This window comes from Myodes glareolus, chromosome 11, assembly GCF_982192425.1.
Source record: "Myodes glareolus chromosome 11, mMyoGla1.1, whole genome shotgun sequence".
Lineage (NCBI taxonomy): Eukaryota > Metazoa > Chordata > Mammalia > Rodentia > Cricetidae > Myodes > Myodes glareolus.
In genome coordinates this window covers 30,084,646-30,108,616 of record NC_142036.1, presented here as the reverse complement: position 1 = coordinate 30,108,616, position 23,971 = coordinate 30,084,646, and the positions used below count along the sequence as shown (strand labels likewise).

At 34.7% G+C, this 23,971-nt stretch overlaps 1 pseudogene; it reads left to right on the top strand.

The window, feature by feature from the left end:
- Positions 1-11,126: 11,126 nt before the first annotated feature.
- On the top strand, positions 11,127-11,642 carry LOC148120470 (small ribosomal subunit protein uS15 pseudogene; annotated as a pseudogene).
- Positions 11,643-23,971: the final 12,329 nt, after the last annotated feature.

Genomic DNA, 23,971 nt, shown 5'->3' with positions numbered 1-23,971 from the left:
TTCTTCTGATCTTTGTTTTAGAAACTTAATGACATCATTAATTTAATACTTATAATTGAATTTTATAATTTCACTATAAAATAATTTGTTAACTTCTGTAAATATACTTATATTCTATTTTTATTATAATTTCTAGTTAGCTATTGTTTTTTTCATTATAATACCAATACAAGTTCCCTCTCTCTCTCCTCCTCCCATTTCCTCCACATACACTGCCACAACACCCTATTAATCCTTAGTAAGAGTAAGGCACATTGCTTGGGGAAGTTCCAAGATCCTCCCTACTATATCTAGGCTGAGCAAGGTATCCATCCAAAGAGAATAGGTTTCCAAAAAGTCAATACATGCAGTAGGGATAAATCCCAGTGTGACTGCTAGAATTCCCTCAGTATGCCCCAGCTATGAAAGTGTCAGCCACAATCAGAGGGACTAATTTGGTCCTACACTTGTTCCTTTCCAGTCTGGTTGCAGTTTATCAGCGTCCATTGGCTCAGGTAGACTATTTCAGTTGGTCAACCCATCATGGTCTTGACCTCTTTGCTCATATTCTTATTCCTCCCACTATTCAACTGGACTGTGGGAGCTCTTGATGTGGGTCTCTGCATCTATTTCCATAAGCTGCTGGATGAAGGTTCTATGATATTTCAGATATTCATCAGTCTGACTACAGACAAGTCAAGATCAGCCACCCTCTTCTGTATTGCTTAGCGTCTTAGCTGAGGTTATCCTTGTGAATTCCTGGGAAATTCTCTAGTGTCAAGTTTCTTGCTAACCTTGTAATGGCTCATTCAATGATGATATCTCTTTCCTTGCTCTCGTCTCTGTCCTTCCTCTTTCTCAACTATTGAATACCCTCAAGTACTTTACACCCCTCTTCTTCTCCTCTGCTCTCCCCCTTCCATCCTCCCTTTCAGCACTACTCCCATGCTCCCATTTTATCAGGTGGATCTACATATGTTTTCTTAGGGTTCAATATATTACTTAGCTTCTCTAAAATCATGAACTATAGGCTTGATATCCATGTCCTTGGTTTAGCATCTGCTTATGAATGAGTACATACCATATTCATCTTTTGGGGTCAGGGATACCTCACTTAGTATAGTGTATTCTAATTCCATCAATTTGCATGCAAAATTCAAAATGTCATTGTTTTTTTACCGCCGAGTAGTACTGTAATGTGTAAATATGTCATATTTTCTTTATCCATTCTCCAGTTTAGGGGCATGTAGGTTGCTTACAGGTTCTGGGTATTACAAATAATACTTCTATGAACATAGTTGAAAAAGTGTCTTTGTTGTATGATTGAGCATCTTTTGGGTATATGCCCAAGAGTGGTACTATTGGATCCTGAGGTAGGTAGATTCCCAATTTTCGGAGAACAGCCATACTGATTTCCAAAATGATTGCACAAAATTGCATTCCTACCAGTTCCCCTTACTTCACATCCTCTCCAACATAAGCTAACATTGGTGGTTTTGATCTTAGCTATTCTGACAGATGTAAGATGATATCTCAGAGTTGTTATTATTTGCAATTCCCTGATACCTAAGAATGTTGAATATTTCCTTAAGTAACTTTTGGCTATTTGAGATTCTTCTGTTGAGAATCTCAGTTTGGTTCCATACCCCATTTTTTTCATTGGGTTATTTAGAATGTCGAGGTCTAATTTCTTTAGTTCTTTGTATATTTTGGAGTTCAGTCCTTTGTCTAATATGGAATTGGTGAAGATCTTTTCTCATTAAGTAGACTGCCTTTTTGTATTATTGACTGTGTCCTTTGCATTACAGAAGCTTCTCAGTTTCAGGAGGTTCAATTTATTCGTTGTTGTTCTAAGTTTGTGTGCTAATGGGGTCATATTTAGGAAGTGATATCTGGTGCCCATGCATTGAAGACTACTTCCACTTTGTCTTCTATCAGCTTCAGTGTGGTCTGGTTTATATTGAGGTCTTTAACCCAGTTGGACTTGAGTTTTGTGCATGGGGATAAATATGGATCTACTCTCATTCTTCCAAATGTTGACATCCAGTTATTCCAGCACCATTTGTTGGAGATACTTTCTTTGTCCATTGTATCATTTTATTGCTTTGTTTCCAAAATTCAGGGGTTGATAGGTAAGTGGCTTTATATCTGGGTCTTCGATTTCATTTCGTTGGTCAAAATCCTTGTTTTTATGCCAGTACCAAACTGTTTTCATTAATGTAGCTCTGTAATAGAGCTTGTTGTCAGAGATTATAATACCTCCAGAAGTTTCTTTACTGTACAGGATTATTTTGGCTGTCCTAGCTTTTTTCTTCCTTGTGAAAGTGTTCATTGATCTTTCAAGATCTGTGAAGAATTGTGTTGGAATTTTGATGGGGATTGCATTAAATCTATAATTGCTGTTGGTAGGTTTGCCATTTTTACTGTGTTGATCCTACCTATCCAGAAGCATGGGAGTTCTTTCCATTTTCTGATATCTTCTTCAATTTCTCTCTTCAAAGACTTAAAGTTCTTGAAAAATAGGTCTTTCACTTCTTTGGTTAATGCTACCCCAAGATGTTTTATGTTATTTTTGGTTATTGTGAATGGTGATGTTTCTCTGATTTCCCTTTCAGCTTCTTTATCATTTGTATATAGGAAGGCTACTGATATTTTTGAGTTGATCCTGTTACATTTCTGAAGGTATTTTTCAGATGTAGGAGTTCTCTGGTAGAGTCTTTGGGGTTGCTTATATATACTATCATATCATCTGTAAATAATGAATGATAGACTTCTTCTTTTCCAATTAGAATCACCCTGATCTCCTTTTGCTGTCTTCTTGCTATTCCAGAACTTCAAGAATTATGTTGAAGAGATGTGGAGAGAGTGTACAGCCTTGACTTATTTCTGGTTTTAGTGAAATCACTTTGAATTTCTCTCCATTTAATTTGATGTTGGTTGTCAGCTTGCTGCATATTGCTTTTATTATAGTTAGATATGTAAACCTTTCCAAGACTTTTGTCATGAAGGTATGCTGGATTTTGTTGACTGCTTTTTCGGTATCTAATGAAATTATCAAATATTTTTTTTCTTTCAGTTTATGTAATTTATCAATTATATTGATAAATTTTCATAATTTGAACCTGCCCTGCATCTTAGAGATGAAGCTGACTTGATCGTGTAGATGATTTTTTAATGTGTTCTTGGATTGAGTTTGCCAGTATTTTATTGAGTACTTTTGTATCAATGTTCATAAGTGATACTAGTATATAATTTCCTTTTCTGGTTGAGTCTTTGTGTGGTTTTGATATCAGGTTAACTGTAGCCTCATAAAAATTGTTTGGCAATGTCCCTTCTGTTTCTATCATGTGGATGACTTTGTGGAGTATAGCTATTTGTTCTTCTAGGAACTTCTGGTAGAATTCTGCACTAAAACCATCCATCCCTGGGACTTTCTGTTTGGGGAGCTGTCTAGTTTTAAGTTAATGTGATGTGTAACAGCATAGTTTTATTTTTACCTTAATTTTAATATTTGATCACTTTTAGATAAGTTTTAGAAAATAATAAAAGTTGGTTTTATCTTTCTTTGCAATAAACATTTTCATATAGTACTGTTTTAAAATATGCCATTTTAAAAGATTCAAAGTTGGCAAATATTATGCAATCATTAAACTTACAAAGATTATGCATAAATAGAAACTTTGCAATTTTTCATAGTATTTAGCTTGCTCTGTTTACTAACAATTGCTAAAATGAATCAAGAACTTTTTGTTTTTATGTTATAACCGTGTGATTTTATATTCCTACTAGCATGATAAACATTGTTCAATTTATCATTTTTAAATTTTCTTGAAATGTTGAGATGAATTTTATATAAATATGATAAGGTATATGCAAATGTAGTTGTTGGTACATGAAAAGGAATATAAAGTATAGATTTTCTGACACTATGTATATGCATGAAGTTATATATCAAGTTCCTTTTCTGTATAATTTTGCATAGTTTTCAGTTCAAGAATTCATTAGCTTCACAAAATGAGCATTACATTTGTTATATCTTTTCTTTATTCTGTGGAATAAACAATAAAACATTGGAGTTAATTTTTCCTTGAAATTGTTATAAATCATATAGAAAGGTCAATGTGTCAATTTTGGTAGAAAGCTCGGTTATTTACATACTAACTATTTTATCTCCTAAATATAATACCTATTTTAGGTTTTCTGGTTCATTTTTTATTCATCAGTAAATTTTAATGAATTTATTTTCTACTGTTATGATATTCCACCCTTTTCTTTGAAAACCTTGACAAATTTGTTAATGTTATTAAGATTTTTCACAAGGAGTTTGATTCTATCTTCCCAATGACTTACTTGTATACTTAAACAATCTTTCATTACACCTCTTCTCTTTAAATTGATTTTGTCCTCAATATACTGCTTTTTATTTGATTTGTGTCTGTCATGTATATGCATCTTTACTTCTTAGGCTCACATAAAAAATAAAAGAATGAGTAGAATGTAAATAATTCTCACAATCATGTGTCCTCAAACATGTTATGGTCTTACAAATTCATTTTATCACTACCCAAAGCATGCAGTTAGCAATTTATTTCCTTCTGGGTGAATTTCAATATTTTTCCACAGTATACTAACACTTGTCCATTAAAACACAATAGTTTTACTCTCTTAAAGACAGGCTTGATTCTGTCTCTTCATAAATCCATTTCCCATAAATATTGGAAACTATTCATATTGTTTTCTAATCTATAGTTTTATATTCACCAAATGTCATATCACCAGAATCATACTGTTTAGTATTTCAGATAAATATCTACCCCTTAGTGACATTCACTTAAATCTTTTCTTTGTTTTATTATTTGATAGCTCATTTATATTTAATACTGAATAATATTCTATTTTCTGGCTATAATACACAGTTATGCCTTTGCAATAGCAGCTTAATTATTTCTAGTTTGGGAAAATCATAAATAAACATGCCATAAATATCTTTGTAGAGGTTATATGCTTTAGGTTTATCATCTATTTTGTTGTATCTAGTACAACTCTTGTTAACTTTTAAATTAGGTTGTCTTATTATTTTATTTCAAAACTGCAAGCAACCACATCAAGAAACAGAGCAAAGTGACCACTGTCTCTACTTTATTATGGGCTTAAACTGTTCAGCTGAGCTCATCATCAAACAGACAATGTTTGTTTCTCTCCTTTAGGTTCTCAATGGTTCACAAACTGGCATGCAGTTGGAAGCATCAAGCTCTTCTTGACTTTACTTTAAGGATGTCAACATAAAATGAATAAAGTCCTTTGATTTCTGTGGCATTATTTTATTCCTACCACATTGGATATAAATGACACATTCTATTATTGCTCAGAGAGAGAAACAATTAAAAGATATTTAAAACTCTTCAAGAAAGGATAAAAATGCGCAATGTAAGTTGTATTTGGTATATAGGTTCATTCTAAGTAACTGGGCCTGTTTATCAAATGCTATGAAGACATGTGAGTTGTCTAACAAAAATGAGAAATAAATTCAATGTTTAGGAGGAAAATCAGCTTACTCCCAAATGCAAAAGTTATCAGCAGAAAAGATAAGTTCTACATTTTCCAATTTGTATAAAGTAATCTTTCATTTAAAAACAATTATCCATTGAGTTTCTTATTGGGTGAAGCAACTTGCTTTGTGAATCTAAAGACTTGGATCCCATGTGAAGTTAGAAAGAGAAAACCATATGGATAGTGATATCCTTGGACATCTATGTATGTGCTGTGTGATGTGATGCCCTCCACCAGTACCAGTACACACACACAGACACACACACACACACACACACACAAAGAGAGAGAGAGAGAGAGAGAGAGAGAGAGAGAGAGAGAAGAAATCTAAATTAAAAACAATTGCTTATATTGATACAAACCTTTTTGTATTTATAGATTCATTCGTACATACATATATATAACATTAACAACTAAAAATACGAGGTTTTGAATAATTTGAAAGAGGTGGAAGGACATGAGGGGGTTAAGGGACGAAAAGGTTGAAGAATATAATTATATTTTAATCTTAAAGAGTAAAAAAGGCAAAAACAATAAGTGAGTCATACAGAAACATTTGCTAAACCATATTGCACGAGGCAAAGAAAAGGCATTAGTGACATATTTTTATCATTTAATTTTTCAGAATTAGAAAAAATAAACATTAATCCTTAGAATTGTGAAACTAAAGAGATCTTATATTTCAGTTTAACTTTTTCTAAAAAGAGACATGGATACAACAATGCAACACCAGAATTAAGCTTTTGTGACATTACTTTGATACAAACCTTTTTAATGTAGCCTGCAAGACTTAGTTGATTGAGTCAATACATTTTGGAGAATGCAGATGTCCTTGGGTTTGATATGAAATGTAAAGCTTCTGTTCTTTTTGTTCTATTCCAAGTACACAATTTATAGTCTCAGCTTCTGTTTATTTTCAACTTGGTTAGTATTCCTATCATATATAATTGAAGTGTAAATGTCACCATGCTTCTTTAAAACAAATGCCAATTAAAGAGAGAGAAGCTGGCACTGGGTGCAGGCTCGCTTCATTTATTATAACATGGTTTGACCTTTTCATTATTTTGGTGGTAATTATTCTCTGTTTCTGCAACCAACAGAAACTCAGACAGATGACTTGAAATAGTTCTCTAACTTGACTCAAAATTTCTGCTTTCCCTTTCCTCTTAATATCCAGGGTGAATGTCCTAGATAAATTTTCAAGTTCTTATTCATTAACAGCCAAAAATTAAGATAATTAGTTTTTGGAGGTTTTTGTCATGAAACCTCTCCTTTATTACTTCTGATGAGTGGTGTTCCTGAGAACTCTATAACAACAGGGACTCATCCAACCATATTTATGGTGTGCTCCTTAATTTCTAGTATGTATCTGGTTTCTATTCATGTGAGTTTTTACAGTTAAAGAATGGTAAATCCCCAAGCCTTTATTTGGCAACAAATTATCAGAGAATTCTGAGAAAAAAAACATAGATTTTTTTTGTAGTCTTTTTATTATTTACTTCCTTGGTGAAGTATTTTGTCTACAGGTTTAAATTATCTAAAATATTTTTGATGTTCTTTTTCTTAGCTTGATAATTCATTACTATTTAAAGTGATCTCCAGTAAAACAAGATAGTACAATGCATTTTAAAAACAAAATGAGCAAGCACGAAATCAGATGGGTGTGCCCACTGAGAAACATGTCATTCTCTCATTTTCACATGTAGAAAGTGGTTGCTTTACATTTGTTTTAATAACATTTTAAAGAGTATTGAAAATGAGATAAGACTAGATCTTTGGTTAGGAAGAAAATTAGTCAAGAACAGAGTGGTGATTTTGCATATTTTGTTAAAAAATAAATATGGCAGAGAATTCTTCATCTATAAATCATATAGTTTTACAGTATTGCTGAAAGAACTCAATATGTTTCTGTAACAGTATTCATAAACATTTTGAATGCTGCATTAAATTTAGCATCTTTGGAAGAAGGAATTTGCTCTGACTTATAGTCCAGACTGTACAGTTGATAATGGCAAAAAATTATAGTGGCAGGAGCTTGGAGCAACTAATCATACCATACTCACAGTAAGTAGACAAAGATCCTTGAGTTTTTGTGTTCAACTCATTTTGTGTATATTCATTCTGAAAGTCTGACTCACATAATACTGCACACTTTTAGAGTTGGCTTTCTCACTTTGATTTTCAAATTTAGAGAATCTCTTTTAGATGTGTGCAGAGATATGGAGAGTCTAAATCATTTAAAGTTGACAATTAAGATCATCCACCAAAAACTCTGTTTCAAAACATTACCAGGATTTCCAAGCAATCTAATATAGCATATGTATATGTTTATAAATAAATATATGTGCATATATATACACACACATATAGATATTTATAATGTGTGTAATATGTAGTGTGTGTGTGTGTGTGTGTGTGTAAGAGAGAGAGAACAATCTTTCTTTATTCTAAACACTCAACTATGCTCTTTTGGTGTTTCTCAAACTGTATATATTATTCAAATATATTAGAGACATATGTCTGTCCCAACAAAACTTTAAAACTGGCTGTGTTTGAGATTCAGCCTATAAACTAGTTGATGCAAACACTGGTTTTCAATAACTATTAAACAAAGTTATTTATATCCACAATTTTAATTTTAAAAATTGGTGTGAGTTACTGTGGCACTATTTTCCTCCAAGGATCTGTCTATTTACAGCTTAATAATAATCCTGCCATTAGTAGGACCAACAAAAAAATGAATGTTGCATCAATCCACATGTTTCCATAAATTACTAATGAGAGGTAATATGGAAAAGGAAAGGGTTCTTCAGTTATGTTCCCACCGCTTTTGAAGTCAGAATTATATTTATTGAAGAGGCTAATATAGCCTGGACATCAGTACCACCATAAATTTTTTGTATATTTTCTATTGTTTTTCATTTAAAATATATTGTATAAAATAAATGTATAACATATATAATTGAGGTTATGCATTCAACAAAAAATAATTTTTATAAAAATTACCCCAAAGGATAATTTGGTTTATGAAAGTATCTACTAATTATTTAATTTTTCAACATTTAAATAAGTGATTTTTTTTCAGAAGGCTCAGTTACTGAAGAGTTTGTACCACATAGAGTATTGCTTTAACAGAAGAGCCACTGAAGTATCAGCAACATAATAAAATTTAAAACAAAAAAATAATGTTATTGAATCATTCCCCACAGGGTAAATGAGGAGTCTCTGAAGAATTTATGACAAGTATGACTACTATGAGCAATATGAAAATGAAGTGTGTAATAGGAACATATACTGCTAGAACCTAACAAGCACAGGATAGTAGATAAGGTGCTTTCAGATACAGTAATTTAGATAAACACAAAAAGATAACCTGGACATAGAAAAAATAAATTGCAATTGAGAGAGCTATTAGGGATCAGAAAGAGGGCTGATCTCCAAAATAAACGAAGAACTCAAGATATAGGTAATCAAAAGTACAAATAATAAAGTAAAAAAAAAATGAGGTAAAGAACTAAACAGAGAACCCTCAATAAAGGAATCCAAAATGACTGAAAGACACTAAGGAAATACTCAACATCCTTAGCGATCCCAAAGCAACAAAAAGACTCAACCAAGAAAGAGAATTACAGACCAATCTCACTCATGAACATGGATGCAAAAATAACTCAGTAATATACTGGCAACCTGAATCCAAGCACACATAAAAAAAAAATCATCCACCATGATAATTTTGGCTGAATCCCAGAGATGCAGGGTTGTATGTTTGTATGTTGCAGTTCAACATACAAAAATCTATCAATGTAATCATCATATATAAATAAACCGAAAGAAAAGAAAGCATCTCATTAGATGTTGAAAAAGCATTCAACAAAATCCAACACACCTTCATAATAAAGGTGTTAAAGAGATCAGGGATATAAGGAACATATCTAAATATAATAAAAGCGATATACAGCAAGCCAATAGCAAACATAAAATTAAATGGAGAGAAACTCAATGTGATTCCATTAAAATCAGGAAAGAGACAAAGTTACCCATTCTTTACATATCTCTTAAATATAGTTTTTGAAGTTCTGGCTGTAGCAAAAAGAAAACAGAAAAAGATCAAGGTGATTCAAATTGGAAAGGAAGGAAACAAACTTTTGTTATTTTCAGATGACATGATAGTATATATGAATGACTCCAAATATTCTACCAGAGAACTCGTATAGCTGATAAAAAGTTTCAGTGATGTAGCAGGATACAAGATCAACTCAAAACATATCAATAGCCTTCGTATATACAAATGATAAAGAAGTTGAGAAAGAAATCACGAAAACATCATTTTTCACAGTAGACAAAGTAACACAAAAAACCTTGGGGTAACACAAACCAAAAAAAAAAAAAAAGAAAAGAAATACCTATTTGACAAGAACTTTAAGTCTTTGAAAACAGAAATTGAAGAAGATACCAGAAAATGGAAAGAACTCCCATGCTCTTGGATAGGAAGGATCAACATAATAAAAAATGGCAATCATATCAAAAGCAATCACCAGCAAAATCCCAGCAAAATTCTTAACCGACCTTGAGAATACAATAATCAACTTCATATGGAAAATCAAAAGTCTAGGAAAACCAAAAGAATTTTATATAATAAAGGAAATTCCAGAGGCATCATCATCCTGACATTAAACTCTATTATAGAGCTAAAGTAACAAAAACAGCTTGGTATTGGCATAAGAACAGAAAGGTTGACTGATGTAATCAAATTGAAGACCTGGGTGTAAATAAACACACCTATGAACCCCTGATGTTGTAATAGGCTGCTTATTGGTTTCCTGCCACCCACAACCAAAATAATCACAGAGAATCATATTATTAAAATCACTGCTTGGCCCATTAGCACTAGTTTCCTATTGAATACTCTTACATATTAATTTAACCCATCTCTATAGATCTGTGTATCGCCACAAGGCTGTGGCTTACAGGATAAAGTTCCAGCATCAATCTCTGGTGGGGCTACATGTTCTTCTCTCTGATTCTGTATCCTTTCATCCAGCATTCAGTTTAGTTTTCATTGCTACCTCTATTCCCTGTACAGGACCAAGACAGTTTCTTTATTAACCAATGGTATTCACAGCATACAGAAAGGAATCCCATATCAAACTGATTTTTGACAAAAAAAAAAAAAAAACTAAAATTATACAATGGAAAAAATAAAGTCTCTTCAACAAATGGTGCTGGCATAACTGGATGTCAACATGTGGAAGAATGAAAATAGATCCCTATCTATGCCCATGCAAAAAACTCAAGTCCAAATTGATTAAAGACCTCAATATAAATCAGAACACACTGCCCCTGATAGTAGACAAAGTGGGAAGTAGTCTTTAATACATGGGCACAGAGGACTACTTCCTAAATATAACCCCAGTAGTACAGACACTGAGAAGAACAATGAATATATGGGACCTCCTGACTGTTTCAGCTTCTGTAAAACAGAGCACACAGTCAATAATACAAAAAGGCAGCCTACTGAATCAGAAAAGGTCTTCACCAACTCCACATCAGACAAATGACTGATCTCCAAAATATATAAAGAACTCAACCTCTTTTTGCTGCCAGACCTCCGCCATCATGGGTCGCATGCACGCTCCCGGGAAGGGCCTGTCCCAGTCGGCACTGCCCTACCGCCGTAGCGTCCCCACGTGGCTGAAGCTGATGTCTGACGATGTGAAGGAACAGATTTACAAACTGGCCAAGAAAGGCCTCACTCCTTCCCAAATAGGTGTGATCCTGAGGGACTCTCACAGTGTGGCCCAAGTCCGTTTTGTAACTGGTAATAAAATCTTGAGAATCCTTAAATCCAAAGGCCTTGCCCCTGATCTCCCCGAGGATCTCTACCATTTGATTAAAAAGTCAGTCGCTGTCCGAAAGCATCTTAAGAGGAACAGAAAAGATAAGGATGCTAAATTCCGCCTGATTCTGATAGAGAGCAGAATTCACCTACTGGCTCGTTACTATAAAACCAAGCGGGTCCTCCCACCCAACTGGAAATATGAGTCATCCACAGCCTCTGCTTTAATGGCATAAATTCCCTTGTGTACACGAGCAATAAAATCACTTTGAATAAAAAAAAAGAACTCAAGAAATTACAAGAAGTTAGACATCAAAATTCTAAATAACCATATTAAAATGGGGTACAAAACTAAACAGAGAATTCTGAACAGAAGAATCTCAAATGGCCAAAAGATTCTTTAGGAAATAATGAACTTCTTTAGCTATCAGGGAAATGTAAATCAAAACAACTCTGTGATACCATCTTTCGCCTGTCAGAATGGCTACGATCAAAAACACCAATGATAGCTTATGCTGGAGAAGATATGGAGTAAGGGAAACACTCATCCTTTGCTGTTGGAAATGAGAACTTGTACAACCACTTTAGAAAATAGTATGGCAGTTTCTCAGAAAATTTGGAATTAACTACCTCAAGATCCAGCAATACAACTCTGGGGTATATACCCAAATGATGCTTAATCATACTACAAAGGCATTTGTTCATAGCAGCATTCTTTGTTATAGCTAGAACCTGGAAACAACCTAGGTGTTTTCCCACTGAAGAATGGATAAAGAGAATGTGGCACATTTACATATTAGAATACTACTCAGTGGTTAAAAAAAAAAGAAAGAATGACATCTTGAATTTTGCATACAAATGGATGGAGCTAGAAAACACCATCCTGAGTAAAGTAACACATGCCCAAAAAGATGAATATAGTATGTATTCACTCACAAATGGACACTAGCCATAAACAAAGGATATTGAGCCGATAATTAAGCATCCTAGAGAAGTAAGGTCAACCCTAAGAAAAACATGTATAGATCCACCTACAAAGTTGAAATAGACAAGATCACTTGACAAAATTTGGAAAATAGAGGTTGGGGAGAGAAGGGAGGGTGAATAGGAAGAGAAAGGGAAAGGGGTAGGGGAGAGGAGAATTTGAGGGAACAGGATATTTGATATGGATGGAGGACAGAGATGAGAGCAAGGAAAGAGATATCTTGATTGTGGGTGCCATTGGGAGGTGTAGAAGAAACCTGGCACTAGAGATATTTCCAGAAATCCACAAGGATGATCCCAACTAAAACTTTAACAAAGCCGAGGGTGCCTGAACTGGTCTTACCCTGTAGTCAGATTGATGACTATCTTAAAAAAATATCACAGAACCTTCATCCAGCAACTAATGGAGACAGAGGCAGACACCCACTTCATAGCACTGGACTGAGCTCCCAAAGTCCAGTTGAAGAGTAGGAGGAATGAGAATATGAGCAAAGAGTCAAGCCCTTGATGGGTTCACCCACAGAAACAGTCTACCTGAGGTAATGGGAGCTCACCAACACCTGAAGGATTGGAAAGGAACAAGCATAGAACCAAGCTTGTCCCTCTGAACGTGGTTGATAGGGAAATAGCTGAGGCAGACTGAGGGGCCACTGGCAGTAGCACCAGGATTTATCCCTACTGCTTATACTGGCTTTTTTTGGAATTTATCCTCTTTGGATGGATGCCTTGATCAGCTAGATATAGTAGAGAGAGCCTTGAACCTTCCCCAAAAATGTGCCTTGCCCTCTCAGTAGAGTGGATAGGAATGGGGTGGGGGGTTATGTGCCAAGATTGCGAGGAAGGAAGGGAGTGGGAACTTAGATTGGTATTATAATGAAAAAATAGTTTGTTTTCTTTTTAAAAAATAAATAGGTAACAAAACATCCTTAGCCAGCCGAGAAATGAAATTCAAAACAAACCTGAGATCCCATCTTACATGGGTAAGAATGGCCAAGATCAAAAACATTGATGACAACTTATCCCAGAGAGGCGGTAGGATAAGGGGAACACTACTGCTTTGCTGGTGGGAGTGCAAACTGGTACAGACCCTATGGATATTATTCTGATGATTTCTCAGAATACTGCTGAACTTGCCTAATGTGAGACAATACTTTGGAGTTCCTGCTTCATGAAAGTGTCTGTGAGACATTATGCAGATACAGAAGAAAGTAACCAGCAAAATGCCAATATAGGCAGACCTGTTTTTGAAATTTCTTGCTTCATTGAAAAGTCTGCTGGATATTATGGGCCTGTAGGCTGAAGATGGATGTCCCAAAAGTACAGAAAACCTTTGGGTGACTGTCTAGGCAATGAGATGTTTCAGTAATTTCTAGAGTTTTGGAAGTTGTTTACAATGCACTTTTTGTTTACTTAGGTAATATTATATGTTTCTGGAGTCTTTGATGGAGTTGAAGAATTTAGTTATAATTATAGTTTTCCTAAGTTAGGAAAAAGATAAAGTAGACATAAATATTGTTACTGTAATTCTAGCTTGATAACTGTTTTTGTTATATGTAATTTTACTATGTTAATGTTAAAGCTTTCCTTTTTATTTAAAGAGAAAGGGGGAGGTGATGTGGGAGTTCCCTCTGTGTGCTGGGATTGCCATTCAATGAATTGAAATGGGATTTCAATGAATAAAAAAAATGTGTTTGCCTGTTGACAGGACAGAACTTAGTTAGGCAGGGAGGACTGAACTGAATGCTGGGAAAAAGAAGGGTGGAGTCAGAGAGATGCCATGGATCCACCACAAGAGATGTGCTGAAATCTTGCTGGTAGGCTATAGCCTTGTGGTAATACACAGATTAATGGTGATGGGTTAAATTAACATGTAACAATTAGTCAATAAGAAGTTAGAGCTAATGGGCTAAGCAGTGATTTAATGAATACAGTTTCTGTGTGATTATTTTGACTCTGGGCATCTGGGACAAACAATAAGCTCTCTCTGTACAACAGATGGATCGAGAAAACATTATTTTGAGTGAGGTAACCCAGACCCAGGAAGACAAATATCATATGTCCTCACTCTAAGTGGTGTTTAGACATAAATCAAAGAAAATTCACAATTCCGGAGAACCTAGACAACAATGAGGACCCTATGAGAGACATACATGCATCTAACTACATGGGAAGTAGAAAATGACAAAATCTTCTGAGTAAATTGGGGTCATGGGGACCACGGTAGAGGATCGAAAGGGAGGGGAGAGGAAAGGAGTGGAGCAGAGAAAATGTATAGCTCAATTAAATCAATTAAAAATGTTACAGGCTTGGGGAGACACGGTACCCCTAACACAGGGTCACAAAAGAGTATGGGTGGGATGGTTATAATCAGTTATGACTCTAGCTCCAACAATCATCATCTGTCAATAAATCCTAGTGAGGAGCAGAGCTCTATAAGTTCTTCCTACTTCTATTGGCAAAATGACATAAATTAAAAAAAAAACACCACTTAGAAGGAATAAAGGAATTAATAGGAATGGGGGAACAGAGAGAAGTTTGTGTAGAGAAACAAAATACATTCTGTACACATATAAAAATACTGTAATAAGGCCAATCATTATGCATGATCTGTAATGTTAATTTTAACAAAATAACATAAATGAAATATGAATAGTCTATTATATGATGTATGTTAAATAACTTGAAGACTTAGGATTTATATTTTCAATTAATTAATTTTTTTCACTATAAATATTCTTAGTGCAATAAGTCAGGTCAGAAAAAGCAAAGTTAGTACTTGAAAAAATATCTGCTAGAGGCTATTATTCTTAATGCAGTTTGTTTAATTTCAAAATGTTTAAACAAGTTTACAGGTCTGTGAGCAAAGGAATTTTCCTGCAGGATACCTTGAACCTCTCAGGGTCTAGACAATGTCTCCTACTCTGGTCTCTCTATTGTTACAAAGCAATGACAATTTCTTCCCTTACATTCTACAAACACATGCTTCCTGGCATACCCAGTGTGTTTTTCTCCTTTCCTGCTGATATATTTGCAATCTTATGAAGAGCTGCACTTTGTTAAGTACTCTATAGGAGTGATACTCACACAAGATTAACTTGCACATGGAATATACATGTTGTGAATCCTCTTTTCCTATCTGCTACAATTTATGATAAATGCATACATGTGTGTATATGATTCACTCATGTCTATGTAGTGTCATGAGGATTGGCTTATGTAGTTAACCCACTCTCAAGAATTCTCTTAGTTAGTATATTCCAAGAACATAAAGACACATATGAACAAGAAAACTGAACAAAATCCAGTTTAAAAGATTTTATGAATATGGTTATGCTATGTATATTAAATTGCATAAATTATTTCATCAGATATCTTTAGTTTTGCCTGCATTTATGTATGTGTATGGTATACATGTATGGAGTACAGAGAGGCCAGAAAAGGTTGAAGAATTACTTGGAACTGGAGTTACAGATAGTATTGAACTATAGTCTGGGTACAGAGTATAGCACCCAGGTCATTTGTAATGGTAGCAAATGTTCTTAACATTGAGCCATCTTTGTATCCTCCACATGTTATCTTTTTAAAGACAGTATCTAAACAAATAAATACCGTACATCTGTGAACTAAGCATTGCATGGTGTCATTCAATGAATTTTCATGTTGGAAAATTGAAAGGTAACAAATTTAATTTTCTATTTTCCCATTTATGACTGCTCAAACCCATGCCCTCCGTGTTCAATCCTGTCAGTGGTAATGAAGCTTGACATCATCACTCAGTTAAGAAAGAATTTCATAAAGACGAGTGGATACTCACCACAAAATCTTGTTTCTTGTTCTTGTTTGTCCTGCCCTAAACTCTGTTTAGGCATAACAGCTTGAGTGACTGATAAATGGTTTACACTTAGCAATGGTATTCATTGACCTTGTATTGATTTTCATTAAAATAAAATAATCCAGAGAATATGAAACAAGAAATATATCATCACCTCACTCATAGGTAAAGGGAAGTGATATCTGCTCTAAGGTTAAACAAGGGCAACCAATGTCGATTTGTTTTCAGGTACTTCAGGCATTGAGGGAGTTGTTAACATCCTATTCTATTTTGCTCAAACACCTGCATTTACTTGCCTTGGATAATGAGGAAATATGGGGTCTTTTAAATATAGCCCTTTTCTATAAATAGGCAATTCATCTTAAATTTAATTATTTTCATTGCCAAAGTATAGACTCAGAAAGGTAAAGCAAAAAATAAATAAATAAATAAATAAATAGAATAATAAAAAGCTTCCTTAACTGTGAAGGAGTCATTTGGTTCTAATAGCAGCACTGGTTCTCATTAACACTGTGACCCATTTGATTAATTTCCCATCATTGGGACCCTGTTTACCATGAACTAACCATTTTGTCTCCTTATTTATTTTCAGTCTACCTCCCCTTTCCTCTTTTTCATTCTCACAAGGCAGCCCATACTTAGGAATCCATTTTTTTCTATCTTGGAATGTCTGGGCTCCTATTTTTTCTGCCGTTTTTCTTGTCTTGGTTCCTTACACATCCCAAACTCTCCCAAAACTTTCTTCTTCACTGACACCAGCTGAGATTGAAATACTAGCCTTACAACATAGCTCCTTCAGTTAGCACCATTCAAGAGTTTCCTATACTGAAACATGAAGTGTAATTATTTCAGTTGATATCATAGCACCTAAGAGAATTTAAGACTACCTATTTGCTGTGCTTTCTAAAAAAACGACCAGCACCAAAAATTTTGCTATTGCCCTTTTCTGAATATTCACAATTTTTTTAAACTCTAGACACCATTAAGTGTATGCTGTCCTCTGCTCCACTTTCTTTTCTACATACTGCCTGAACTTTCTCGAATTTACAAGCAACTTTGTTATCGTCTTCTTCAGGTATCTTCTGTGAATTTCCTCTGGGCTTCTAATTTGTTGGTGGTTGATTTGGTTTTTGGTGTGTTTTATCATTACTGTGCAGATCTTAGATCCTACAAAGATATCTCCTAAGAAGCTTTGCACCAAACGTTGATGATGATCATTTTTGACTGGTGTGAAAAATGACTGGAATTAAAGATGAGTGGATAAGAGACTAGACATTCATATACTATCAATTTTTAAAAGTGTAATCACTCAAAAATCATTGCGAATACCAGACAGTATCAAGATTGATGTTTTATCCTCCCTTTTGATCCCAAATATGAAAGTGTGAATTAAGTGTGCAGAGCAGACATAATTGAAAAAATTCTAAATCTACATTTGATAGCAAGTGGAAGCTAGCACCCCCTCCTGTCAGTTACACTCAGTGTCCAAGAAGTATTCTTGCACAGGGTTAATAGATGTCAAAAATATCTCAGAGACTATAAAGAATAAAATAATGACTTTGCCAGCAAAACAAAAAATGAGAATTTGAAAAACAGAAATTACTTTGGATTGACTAGATATTAGGTTCACAAAATACTCATTAACTAGCTTTTCTCAAAGCCAATACCAATACAAAGAAAAATAAGTTAAAAGAAGCAATTCTTTATTTAACCACAGTATTTGAAAAAAGGGATCCTGGGATATCATTTTTGCCATAAATGTCGCCTACAGAGTAGTACAGAGGCAAGCATTTAAAGGTGGTTAGCATATATAATATCTTCCTAAATGTACTTGAACTGCTGGGTCCAGATTGGGTATTTATGTCCCTGTGTGTAGCAGGAGACTTTTCTATGTCTCGTCTGGTCCTGCTGGACTGGTTTCTCCCCCACCTGCTGTCCCTGTAGCCACTTATAAAATAATCATTCAGAGTCTTACTATTAACTGTAAACTGTTTTGCCTATTAGTTCAGACTTCTTTTTAGCTAGCTCTACATATAAATTAACCCAATTCTAATAATCTTTTTATTGTTCTTTGACCTGTGGCTTATCCGTAATGCTCTGTCATCTTACTCGTTAGGTGGTTGCTGGTGTCTACCAGACTTTACCTTCTTTTCCCCCTGTATCTTGGTTTGAATTTCCCATGTGGCTCTATTCTGACAGGCTGTTAGCCAAATCAGCTTTATTAACCAACAGTATTAAACATATCCAAACATACAGATGATCACTTATGCAGTGTGTATTTCTCTAATAAATGTGCCTAAGAGCACCAATTGACAGAATTTTCATTTTGAAATTGTTTAAAAGTTTAAGATCATTTACATCTGGGAGACAACCAAGATCAATAGCAGTAGCCCGTAATGTTCTGAGTCTCTTAGACAACTTTGGGCAACATTACAAAAGAGGAATTTTCACGCCGGGTGTCAGGGTTTTATTAAATGCTATTTGTCTTTTGGGGGTGAGCGCTTTCAGCATAGATGGAAATTTTTCATTTAAGGTAAATATACATATTTGGAAACAGACTTTTGTATATTATAGGATTTTTTTGGATAAATTATTAAAGGTATGATCTATTATGAGTTTTTTTTACATATCCTGACTCTTACTTTATCCTCCTCTCCTGTGTTTTTCCTTTGCTCTTTATTTTTAATAAAAATAGGTGACAATGACCACTTTCTAGCTTGTTATCATTTACTAAACAATGTGTTTGAAGAAACAGTTGGCAACATAGTTCACATTTGTCTCCAGGATGACAAGCAGTTGTCATCCAATAATCCAAGATGAGTCTAAAAGAGTACATGATGGTCTTTCAGAAGTCCCATGTTTAATTCCAGCAACCATGTAAGAGAGGCTCAACTAATATAGAGCTCAACGGCTACTAACTACAACTTCAGGGATTATGGCTCCTTGTTCTCAATATACAAGGATCCACAGGGATCTAAATGCATGTGGCATTCACGTCTCACACACACACACACACACACACACACACACACACACACACACACACATATTTAAAAAATATGAATGCATGATAGTAAGAAATAAGTCTCCAAATGGGGCATAAAATGAAACAAGTTTAGATTTAGAAGGTAGAGGGAGGACAATAAAAAGAAAGTTGGAGACTAGCCTAAACCCCATGCAATCATGGTTGATTCTCCTGAAACATTTTTGCTTCTTAACATGCCATCATCCTATTTATTTCTGTCTCGACCTGCTTAGATTTGTGTTTTCTTACTTTGCACATAATTGCAAAGGAAGGTAATTTGTTTTTACTATTCTCATTGCTTTTTAGTTATCTGTAATTCTCTTTGTTTGTAGTTTTGCAAAACTCCACTTAGCTAATACTTTATGCTACCCATAAAACTAGGAGAAATGATTTGTAATTAAAGACTTAAATATTTTAACAGGCTACTCCAAATGGCTTCTTAATAAGCGATATTGCAGTAGGATCTTTACATTGTCGACATCTCATTTTTCATTTGTTTAATAAATCAGCAAGTATTACTTTATATTATATTGTTAAAGGAGACAGTATAACTATTCAAATTGGATATTACAATCCTGGGATGGATTAAATGTTATTTTAAAATTAGCATTATTGCATATTTTTGTAGAACTTAATACAAAATTTGCTTTCAGCTTCTGAGTTATTTTAATAATAAAAATCCTATTTAATTGCAAAATACAAGTTATTTTAAACTTTTCTCCAGAGAAAATAAACCTTGACTGCTAAACTGGTATTGCTATTATATAAATTTTGCTGAGGAAAGACAATAACCCAAGTCTTTCTCATACACCCTGATCACCCAGAAAAATCATGCTCTGGACACCACCACTAAAAATCATCTGACAGCTTAGACCCAGCCCACAAGAAATTCATCATTTTATGATATGGCTTTTTCTCAGTAAATTAAGGGTAATGATTATGTTGCACAGGGTGCATTAGAACTTATTTAAGGGATTAACACCAAGGAATAAAGTCAATGCACAATGCATACTGAATAGTTCAAAATTTATTTGACAAATTGGAGTTACTAGGGATTGTGAGTCTTCTAACATGCGTGCTGGAACGAACTTGTGGCTTCTGAGAAAGTATCAAACACTCATAACTTCTGAGCTATCTCTCCAGTCCTGTCTCCCCATCACATATTTCACATATTTTGTGTCTATTTGTCACTATACACATTTGAAAGGATCAATATCGCAAGCATATTTTATATTACATTTGTGCTGCATGGGTTTTCCCAAAAGTACTGAGGGCTAACTAAATCAAAATTATGTTTTAACCATTTTCAAGATGTCTGGCAGGCTAGTTAACAAATATTTGATGTGTAAAATGAGGCCCAAGACAGTACAAGACAGGGCTGGAAGGTTATCATTGGTCACTATGAGCTGCATAACAATGCTTAACCAGGAAAAGTTACTTAATAAGCTCTCTCTCTCTCTCTCTCTCTCTCTCTCTCTCTCTCTCTCTCTCTGTATGTGGATCATGTGTGGGATATATTTGTATATGTGGGTTTTACATTATGTGTGCAGGTGCCTTTGCTCATATGTGTTTCCATGTGTAGAGGTCAGGTTTGACACTAGGTTTTCTCCTTGACCATCACCATCTCCTTGTATATTCACCAACATGTTCAGTGAGGCAAGGTCTCTCTCTTGAACAGCAGCTTGCTGGTTTGGCTAGTGTAGCTAACAAGCTTTCTTTGTGGACTCCTTAGCTCCACATTCATTGTTCAGGAATCCAAATTCATTCTTACATCTTGTACGTGACTTATGATTTACCCAAGGAAAATTCTTCCCAGGTCCTATATAACTCTACTTTAGCTCACATTGCTTTCTCAGTGCAAATTTACTCATGTGGCTTCAACGTGGCTTGTTCTGTTTCTTTAAGGATGTAGTATCAGCCTGTCATAATAGGGAGCTCCTTTAATCCCAAACCAAGGAGGCAGAACCAAACACATCTCTGTGAGTTCAAAGTCATGCGATTTACTTAATAAACTCTACATAGTCATGGTTACAGAAGGAAATACTGTCACAAACAAACATAAAAAAAATAAAAATTAGAAAAAGAGAAAGGAGCCAGTATTCTAATGATTTTCACGTTTGCTACATTTTGTTATTGGTCTCTTTTGAAAGTGCTATCAGTAACATTTCTATGAGAATGTTACACTCAGTCAGTTGTTACCTCTTTTTTCTTAAGCCTTCTTGTCTTATGTTGGTTTCTCATTCTATAACCCCTGGTTTGGTACTCAATATGTACTTCTACCTGGCCTCAAACTACAACAGTCATTCCTTGCCAGTCTCCTGAGTCCTAAATTAGTCAAGGGCTTTTTCCTAGTCCACTTTTGATAAATTATTTTTGTCAAAAGAAGTTTGTCTCAAAAGTATTAATATATTCAAAGTTAGAACAGATTTATTATTAATTTAATTAATATTATCATTAATATTAAAAGTCTCTATTTGGATAAAAAATATACATTATTACTGTCAATTTATGAAAGATACCACATGGAGTCTGAAATGTTTCCCTTACACAAGTTAGTCAGCCATTCTACTAGAGCCTTCCCTTCATTATCCCATGCAGAGGGAAATATTCATAATTGCCAGATAATGCATATCCAATCATGTATAAAGTGACTCTTTCATGTGTTGCTGTTACCACTAGTTGTTATATGTGTTTGGCGTTCTCTGGATTTTAGTATCAGTATTCCTTGAGTAATCTTAAAAATGTTTGTGTTGAGTACAGCAGTATGCTAATTACTTGGTCTTTCCATTCTTTAATCTTACTTTCTTTTTCCTTTATTTATTTTTGTTTTCTTTTGAAACAGGTCTTTCTATTTATTGAAATGTGCATGTTTGACTCAAATGTGCAATCCACCTGACTAAGCCTTCCAGCTCTGGAGTTACTGATGACTGATGCCAGCTCTAACCTTTCTTTGGGTATTTTGTTTGACTCCCATTATATCCACCAAGTTTTTGATTGATTTTCATCACCTCCATTGCACACACAAACACTCCAACTGCCTTCTTTCATCCTGGACTTACTAAATCCAGGATGAGCCATATTCCAAACTATAATATAGATGGCCAGGCATATTCATGGCTATACACTTAAAATTTAACACTGAATAGTGATATGATACACTAAATGACAGGTAATAAATTTCACAGCTAAGATTAACATTCATCTGTATAATATCTTATGTCATGATCAGATGAGTATACCTCCAAGGATTATTTGAAAATTAACTGTAATGAAATCAGAAAGTTTGACATTAAAGTTATAAGATCATAAGGGCTTTATATTCATCAGTTATCTTATTATCTGAAAAACACTTTATGAAAGCAGCTGTAGTAATTACATTTCTATTGCTGATAAAGTATCATAACCAAAAGTAGCTTAGCCTATGAAACTGTTTATTTGTGTTTTCAGTTCCAGAGGGATAAAAACCTATCATGTCAGGGAGTCATGGCAGAAAGATGCACACATGGATGAACAGAAAGCTAAGAGATTACATTATTAACTACAAACAAAAGGAAGAGAGAAAAATACATGAAAGTAGGTACAGCTGTAAGCTCTCAAAATCAAGCCCATGTGGCATTTCTTTTCTCCCATCGAGATTGTACTTCTCCAAAACATCCCCAGAATGGACACACAACTGGGATTCATCAACTTCAAGATACAGCTATACTGTTTTTTAACATATACCAAGAGAATACTTCATCATGCTACAGAGACAACTGTTCAACCAATTTCATTGCTGCTCTTTTTATTATAGTCATAAGCTGGAAACAATCTAGGTGTCCATCAATGGATAAAGAAAAAAATGTGGTAAATTTGTACAATGTAATATTACTTTGCTATTTAAAAAATAAAATTAAAGATAAATGGATGGCAATAGGAGAAATCATGAGTGTGGAAACAAAGATCAAGAAAAAAACATGGTATATATTCACTTATATCAACTATTAACATATGATGTTAATGGTTAAACCATTGATGAACAAGCTGCAATCCATGTAAAAAATGTTTAGACAAGCATGAAAAGGTAAAAGGGGGAAAGGGAAGGTATGGGTTTCTCTAGGAAGGAGAAGAGTGTTGGCCCCACTTTTCTGTGTATACCCAGACCTCGGAACAGGCACACGCTTTCACGAACCAATCCCACGAGAATGAATTAATATCCTAAGGGTTAAAGCACACAGACAGCAAGAGACCTGCTCATTCACCAAAGAGTAAATGGCAACTTTATTAAACTCAAGTCGGGTATATATACTAGTGGGCAAGGGGGCAAAAGGGCAAAGCCCCCTCCCATCAGGAGCAGTGGAAGAGGATGACAGGAACCCAGCACCCAAGGCCAGAAGCAGCTGCAGGAGGCAGGCGTGGCAGACATATAGGGCCCTAGGCTGGAACCTTGTTTACAGGTGGAATTACCATAACAAAAGAGGGCCAAGTTCTTTCTAAGCTAAACCCTCAGGCCAGTGCAAGTGCAGAAAAGCCAGGGAGCCAGAGGTCAAACGGCCCTGCAAATTGCCACGAACAAAAGTGGGAGAAACCTGGGTACCTAGAGAAGAGTATTATGAATGTATCATGGGGGCATCAAACCAGAGGATCATGTGAGTAGGGAGGAAAAAGGGGCACAAAGAAGGTAATATAGGGGATGGACAAAAGCTAAGATCCATTTAAGGTGCTCGTAGAAACCTAACAGAGTAGAAGTTTCCTAAACATATGCATACCTTGTCATTGCTAGGTC